The sequence below is a fragment of the Triticum dicoccoides genome, chromosome 6A (assembly GCF_002162155.2).
Source record: "Triticum dicoccoides isolate Atlit2015 ecotype Zavitan chromosome 6A, WEW_v2.0, whole genome shotgun sequence".
Lineage (NCBI taxonomy): Eukaryota > Viridiplantae > Streptophyta > Magnoliopsida > Poales > Poaceae > Triticum > Triticum dicoccoides.
In genome coordinates, this window is record NC_041390.1 from 127,751,513 (window position 1) to 127,760,289 (window position 8,777).

Below are 8,777 nucleotides of genomic sequence, written 5' to 3' on the forward strand. Positions count from 1 at the left end.
CGGGAGAAGTAATGGGCCATATGGGCCTTAGTGGAGAGAGAGAGAGGCAGTCAAAGGTGGGCCGCGCGCCTCCTCCTCCCTGGTCCGAATTGGACTAGGAGAGGGGGGCGACGCCCCCCTTTCCTTCTCCCTCCCCACTTCTTTCCCCCTCCTAGTAGGAGTCCTACTCCTACTAGGAGGAGGACTCCTCCTTGGCGCGCCATAGAGGCCGGACGGCCTCCTCCCCTTGATCCTTTATATACGGGGGCAGGGGGCACCCCTTGACACACAAGTTGATCCACGTGATCATATTCTTAGCCGTGTGCGGTGCCTCCTTCCACCATAGTCCTCGATAATATTGTAGCGGTGCTTAGGCGAAGCCCTGCGACGGTAGTACATCAAGATCGTCACCACGCCGTCGTGCTGACGGAACTCTTCTCTGACACTTTGCTGGATCGGAGTCCGGGGATCGTCATCGAGCTGAACGTGTGCTAGAACTCGGAGGTGCCGTAGTTTCGGTGCTTGATCGGTCAGGCCGTGGAGACGTACGACTACATCAACCAAACGCTTCCGTTGTCGATCTACAAGGGTACGTAGATCACACTCTCCCCTTCTCGTTGCTATGCATCACCATGATCTTGCGTGTGCGTAGGAAATTTTTTGAAATTACTACGTTCCCCAATAGTGGCATCCGAGCCTAGATTTTATATGTTGATGGTATATGCACGAGTAGAACACAAGTGAGTTGTGGGCGATATAAGTCATACTGCTTACCAGCATGTTATACTTTGGTTCGGCGGTATTGTTGGACGAAGCGGCCCGGACCGACATTACGCGTACGCTTACGCGAGACCGGTTCTCCCGACGTGCTTTGCACATAGGTGGCTTGCGGGTGACAGTTTCTCCAACTTTAGTTGAACCGAGTGTGGCTACGCCCGGTTCTTGCTTGTGTTACAAGGTGTGAAGTTGAGTAAGACTCAATGCCCGACCACTGCAGAAGATAGAGAGAAAATGAAAGATGTTCCCTATGTTGGGGAACGTAGCATAAATTCAAAATTTTCCTAAGTGTCACCAAGATCTATCTATGGAGTCATCTAGCAACGAGGGAGGAGTGGATCTACATACCCTTGTAGATCGCGCGCGGAAGCGTTCAAGAGAACGGGGTTGATGGAGTCGTACTTGTCGTGATCCAAATCACCGATGATCCTAGCGCCGAACGGACGGCACCTCCGCGTTCAACACACGTACGGAGCAGCGACGTCTCCTCCTTCTTGATCCAGCAAGGGGAAAGGAGAGGTTGATGGAAGATGGCTCCAGTAGCAGCACGACGGCGTGGTGGTGATGGAGCTGCAGTACTCCGGCAGGGCTTCGCCAAGCACTATGGAGGAGGATGTGTTGGAGAGGGAGAGGGAGGCACCAAAGGCGTGTACTCAGAGGCCCTCCTTTCCCCACTATATATAGGGAGTCCAAGGGGGGCGCCGGCCCTAGGAGATCCAATCTCCTAGGGGGGTGCGGCCAAGGGAGGAATCCCTCCTCCCCAAGGCACCTAGGAGGTGCCTTCCCCCTTTGGGGCTCTTCCCTTCCTTGAACCCTAGGCGCATGAGCCTCTTGGGGTTGGTGCCCTTGGCCCATATAGGCCAAGGCGCACCCCCTACAGCCCATGTGGCCCCCTGGGGCAGGTGGCCCCACCCGGTGGACCCCTGGGACCCTTCCGGTGGTCCCGGTACAATACCGGTGACCCCGAAACTTGTCCCGATGGCCGAAATAGCACTTCCTATATATAATTCTTTACCTCCGGACCATTCCGGAACTCCTCGTGACGTCCGGGATCTCATCCGGGACTCCGAACAACATTCGGGTTACTGCATATACATATCCCTACAACCCTAGCATCACCGAACCTTAAGTGTGTAGACCCTACGGGTTCGGGAGACATGTAGACATGACCGAGATCGCTCTCCGGTCAATAACCAACAGCGGGATCTGGATACCCATGTTGGCTCCCACATGTTCCACGATGATCTCATCGGATGAACCACGATGTCAAGGACTTAATCAATCCCGTATAGAATTCCCTTTGTCTATCGGTACGATACTTGCCCGAGATTCGATCGTCGGTATCCCGATACCTTGTTCAATCTCATTACCGGCAAGTCTCTTTACTCGTTTCGTAACACATCATCCCGTGATCAAATCCTTGATCACATTGTGCACATTATGATGATGTCCTACCGAGTGGGCCCAGAGATACCTCTCCGTTTACACGGAGTGACAAATCCCAGTCTCGATTCGTGCCAACCCAATAGACACTTTCGGAGATACCTGTAGTGTACCTTTATAGCCACCCAGTTACGTTGTGACGTTTGGCACACCCAAAGCACTCCTGTGGTATCTGGAAGTTGCACAATCTCATGGTCTAAGGAAATGATACTTGACATTAGAAAAGCTTTAGCATACGAACTACATGATCTTTGTGCTAGGCTTAGGATTGGGTCTTGTCCATCACATCATTCTCCTAATGATGTGATCCCGTTATCAACGACATCCAATGTCCATGGTCAGGAAACCGTGACCATCTATTGATCAACGAGCTAGTCAACTAGAGGCTTACTAGGGACATGGTGTTGTCTATGTATCCACACATGTATCTGAGTTTCCTATCAATACAATTCTAGCATGGATAATAAACGATTATCATGAACAAGGAAATATAATAATAATCAATTTATTATTGTCTCTAGGGCATATTTCCAACAGTCTCCCACTTGCACTAGAGTCAATAATCCAGTTCACATCGCTATGTGACTAACACTCAAGGTCACATCCCCATGTGACTAACACCCAAAGAATTTACTAGAGTCAATAATCTAGTTCACATTACCATGTGATTAACACTCGATGAGTTCTGGGTTTGATCATGTTATGCTTGTGAGAGATGTTATAGTCAACGGGTCTGAATCTTTCAGATCCGTATGTACTTCGCAAATTTCTATGTCATCTTGTAGATGCAACTACTACGCTACATTTGGAGCTATTCCAAATAACTGTTCTACTATACGAATCCAGTTTACTACTCAGAATAATCTGGATTAGTGTCAAAGTTTGCATCGGCGTAACCCTTTACGACGAACTCTTTTACCACCTCCATAATCGAGAAAATTCCTTAGTCCACTAGTTACTAAGGATAACTTTGACCGATGTCTTGTGATCCATTCTTGGATCACTCTTGTACCCCTTGACTGACTCATGGCAAGGCACATTTCAGGTGCGGTACACAGTATAGCATACTGTAGGGCCTATGTCTTAAGCATAGGGGACGACCTTCGTCCTTTCTCTCTATTCTGCCGTGGTCGAGCTTTAAGTCTTAACTTCATACCTTACAACTCAGGCAAGAACTCCTTCTTTGATCCATCTTGAACACCTTCAAGGTCATGTCAAGGTATGTGCTCATTTGAAAGTACCATTAAGCGTTTTGATCTATCCTTATAGATCTTGATGCTCAATGTTCAAGTAGCTTAATCCAGGCTTTCCATTGAAAAACACTTTCCAAATAACCCTATATGCTTTCCAGAAATTCTACGTCATTTCTGATCAACAATATGTCAACATATATTTATCAGAAATTCTATAGTGCTCCCACTCACTTCTTTGGAAATACAAGTTTCTCATAAACTTTGTATACACCCAAAACTTTGATCATCTTATCAAAGCATACATTCCAACTCCGAGATGCTTACTCTAGTCCTTAGAAGGATTGCTGGAGCTTTGCATACTTATTAGCATCTTTCAGGATTAACAAAACCTTCCGGTTGTATCACATACAACCTTTCCTCAAAAATCGTCGAGGAAACAATGTTTTGACATCCTATCTGCAAGATTTCATAAATAATGCAGTAATCACTAATATAATTCCAACAGACTCTTAGCATCGCTACGAGTGAGAAAGTCTCATCGCAGTCAACTCCTTGAACTTGTCGGAAAACATCTTAACGACAAGTCGAGCTTTCTTAATGGTGATACCTACCATCATTGTCCGTCTTCCTTTTAAAATCCATCTGTACTCAATAGCATTACGACCATGGAGCCGTTCTGCCAAAGTCTACACTATGTTTTCATACATGGATCCTCTCTCGGATTTTATGGCCTCGAGCCATTTATCGGAATCCGGGCCCACCATCGCTTCTCCATAGCTCGTAGGTTCATTGTTGTCTAGCAACATGACTTCCAAGACAGGATCACGTACCACTCTGAAGTAGTACGCATCCTTGTCATCCCACGAGGTTTGGTAGTGACTTGATCTGAAGTTTCATGATCACTATCATAAGCTTCCACTTCAATTGGTGTAGCTGCCACAGGAACAACTTCCTGTGCCCTGCCACACACTAGTTGAAGAGACGGTTCAATAACCTCATCAAGTATCCACCATCCTCCCACTCAATTCTTTCGAGAGAAACTTTTCCTCGAGAGAGGACCCGATTCTAGAAACAATCCCTTATTGCTTTCGGTTCTGAGACAGGCGGTATACCCAACTGTTTTGGGTGTCCTATGAAGATGCATTTATCCGCTTTGGGTTCGAGCTTATCAGCCTGAAACTTTTTCGCATAAGCGTCGCAGCCCCAAACTTTTAAGAAATGACAGCTTAGGTTTCTCTAAACCATAGTTCATACGGTGTCATCTCATCGGAATTACGTGGTGCCCTATTTAAAGTGAATGTGGTTGTCTCTAATGCCTAACCCATAAACTATCATGGTAATTCGATAAGAGACATCATGGTATGCATCATATCCAATAGGGTGCAGTTATGATGTTCGGACACACCATCACACTATGGTGTTCCAGGCTGTATTAGTTGTGAAACAATTTCCACAATGTCTTAATTCTATGCCAAACTCGTAATTCAGATATTCATCTCTATGATCATATCATAGATATTTTATCCTCTTGTCACGACGATCTTTCAACTTCACCCTGAAATTACTTGAACCTTTCAATAATTCAGACTCGTGATTCATCAAGTAAATATACTCAACATCTACTCAAATCATCTGTGAAGTAAGAACATAACGATATCCACTACATGCCTCAGCACTCATTGGACTGCACACATCAAAATGTATTACTTCCAACAAGTTGCTTTCTAGTTCCATTTTACTGAAAACGAGGCTTTCAGTCATCTTGCCCATGTGGTATGATTTGCATGTCTCAAGTGATTCAAAATCAAGTGAGTCCAAACGGTCCATTTGCATGGAGTTTCTTCATGCATATACACCAATAGACATGGTTCGCATGCCTCAAACTTTTCAAAAACGAGTGAGCCCAAAGATCCATCAACATGGAGCTTCTTCATGCGTTTTATACCGATATGACTTACGTGGCAGTGCCACAAGTAGGTGGTACTATCATTACTATCTTTTGGCATGGACATGTGTATCACTACGATCGAGATTCAATAAACCATTCATTTTAGGTGTAAGACCATTGAAGGTATTATTCAAATAAACAGAGTAACCGTTATTCTCCTTAAATGAATAACCGTATTGCGATAGACATAATCCAATCATGTCTATGCTCAACGCAAACACCAATCTCGATGGTAGAGGGAGCGTGCGATGCTTGATCATATCAACATTGGAAACACTTCCAACACATATCATCAGCTCACCTTTAGCTAGTCTCCGTTTATTCCGTAGCTTTTATTTCGAGTTACTAACACTTAGCAACCGAACCGGTATCTAATACCCTGGTGCTACTAGGAGTACTAGTAAAGTACACATCAACACAATGTATATCCAATATACTTCTATCGACCTTGCCAGCCTTCTCATCTACCAAGTATCTAGGGTAATTCTGCTCCAGTGGTTGTTCCCCTTATTACAGAAGCACTTAGTCTCGGGTTTGGGTTCAACCTTGGGTTTCTTCACTAGAGCAGCAGCTGAATTGCCGTTTCATGAAGTATCCCTTCGTGCCCTTGCCCTTCTTGAAACTAGTGGTTTCACCAACCATCAACAATTGATGCTCCTTCTTGATTTCTACTTTTGTGGTGTCAAACATCGCGAATATCTCAAGGATCATCATATATGTCCCTGATATATTATAGTTCATCACGAAGCTCTAGCAGCTTGGTGGTAATGACTTCGGAGAAACATCACTTTCTCATCTGGAAGATCAACTCCCACTCGATTCAAGCGATTGTTGTACTCAGACAATCTGAGCACAAGTTCAACAATTGAGCTTTTCTCCCTTAGTTTGCAGGCTAAGAAAATCGTCGGAGGTCTTATACCTCTTGACGTGGGCACGAGCCTGAAATCCCAATTTCAGCCCTCGAAACATCTCATATGTTTCGCGACGTTTTAACACGTCTTCGGTGCCTCAACTCTAAACCGTTTAACTGAACTATCACGTAGTTATCAAAATGTGTATGTCAGATGTTCGCAACATCCACAGACGACGTTCGAGGTTCAGCACACTGAGCGGTGCATTAAGGACATAAGCCTTTTACTGTCTGCATAATTGCTACTATCAACTTTCAACTAATTTTTCTCTAGGAACATATCCAAACAGTAGAACTGAAGCGCGAGCTACGACATAATTTGCGAAGACCTTTTGACTATGTTCAGGATAATTAAGTTCATCTTATGAACTCCCACTCAGATAGACATCCCTCTAGTCATCTAAGTGATTACATGATCTGAGTCAACTAGGCCGTGTTCGATCATCACGTGAGACGGACTAGTCATCATCGGTGAACATCCTCATGTTGATCGTATCTACCATACGACTCATGCTCGACCTTTCGGTCTCTTGTGTTCCGAGGCCATGTCTGTACATGCTAGGCTCGTCAAGTCAACCTAAGTGTTTTGCGTGTGTAAATCTGTCTTACACCCGTTGTATGTGAACGTTAGAATCTAACATCCGATCATCACGTGGTGCTTCGAAACAACGAACTGTCGCAACGGTGCACAGTTAGGGGGAACACTTTCTTGAAATTATTATGAGGGATCATCTTATTTACAACCGTCGTTCTAAGTAAACAAGATGCATAAACATGATAAACATCACATGCAATCAAATAGTGACATGATATGGCCAATATCATATTGCTCCTTTTGATCTCCATCTTCGGGGCTCCATGATCATCGTCGTCACCGGCATGACACCATGATCTCCATCATCATGATCTCCATCATCGTGTCTTCATGAAGTTGTCTCGCCAACTATTACTTCTACTTCTATGGCTACCGGTTAGCAATAAAGTAAAGTAATTACATGGCGTTGTTCAATGACACGCAGGTCATATAATGAATAAAGACAACTCCTATGGCTCCTGCCGGTTGTCATACTCATCGACATGCAAGTCGTGATTCCTATTACAAGAACATGATCAATCTCATACATCACATATATCATTCATCACATCCTTTGGCCATATCACATCACATAGCATACCTTGCAAAAACAAGTTAGACGTCCTCTAATTGTTGTTTGCATGTTTTACATGGCTGCTATGGGTTTCTAGCAAGAACGTTTCTTACCTACGCAAAGACCACAACGTGATATGCCAATTGCTATTTACCCTTCATAAGGATCCTTTTCATCGAATCCGATCCGACTAAAGTGGGAGAGACAGACACCCGCCAGCCACCTTATGCAACTAGTGCATGTCAGTCGGTGGAACCGGTCTCATGTAAGCGTACGTGTAAGGTTGGTCTGGGCCGCTTCATCCCACAATGCCGCCGAATCAAGATTGGACTAGTAACGGTAAGCATATTGAACAAAATCAACGCCCACAACTACTTTGTGTTCTACTCGTGCATAAAAACTACGAATAGACCTAGCTCATGATGCCACTGTTGGGGAACGTAGCATAAATTCAAAATTTTCCTACGTGTCACCAAGATCTATCTATGGAGTCATCTAGCAACGAGGGAGGAGTGGATCTACATACCCTTGTAGATCGCGCGTGGAAGCGTTCAAGAGAACGGGGTTGATGGAGTCATACTCGTCGTGATCCAAATCACCGATGATCCTAACGTCGAACGGACGGCACCTCCGCGTTCAACACACGTACGGAGCAGCGACGTCTCCTCCTTCTTGATCCAGCAAGGGGGAAGGAGAGGTTGATGGAAGATGGCTCCAGCAGCAGCACGACGGCGTGGTGGTGATGGAGCTGCAGTACTCCAGCAGGGCTTCGCCAAGCACTATGGAGGAGGAGGATGTGTTGGAGAGGGAGAGGGAGGCACCAAAGGCGTGTACTCAGAGGCCCTCCTTTCCCCACTATATATAGAGAGTCCAAGGGGGGGCGTCCCTAGGAGATCCAATCTCCTAGGGGGGTGCGGTCAAGGAAGGAATCCCTCCTCCCCAAGGCACCTAGGAGGTGCCTTCCCCCTTTGGGACTCTTCCCTTCCTTGAACCCTAGGCGCATGAGCCTCTTGGGGTTGGTGCCCTTGGCCCATATAGGCCAAGGCGCACCCCCTACAGCCCATGTGGCCCCCTGGGGCAGGTGGCCCCACCCGGTGGACCCCAGGGACCCTTCCGGTGGTCCCGGTACAATACCGGTGACCCCGAAACTTGTCCCGATGGCCGAAATAGCACTTCCTATATATAATTCTTTACCTCCGGACCATTCCGGAACTCCTCATGACGTCCGGGATCTCATCCGGGACTCCGAACAACATTCGGGTTACTGCATATACATATCCCTACAACCCTAGCATCACCGAACCTTAAGTGTGTAGACCCTACGGGTTCGGGAGACATGTAGACATGACCGAGATCGCTCTCCGGTCAATAACCAACAG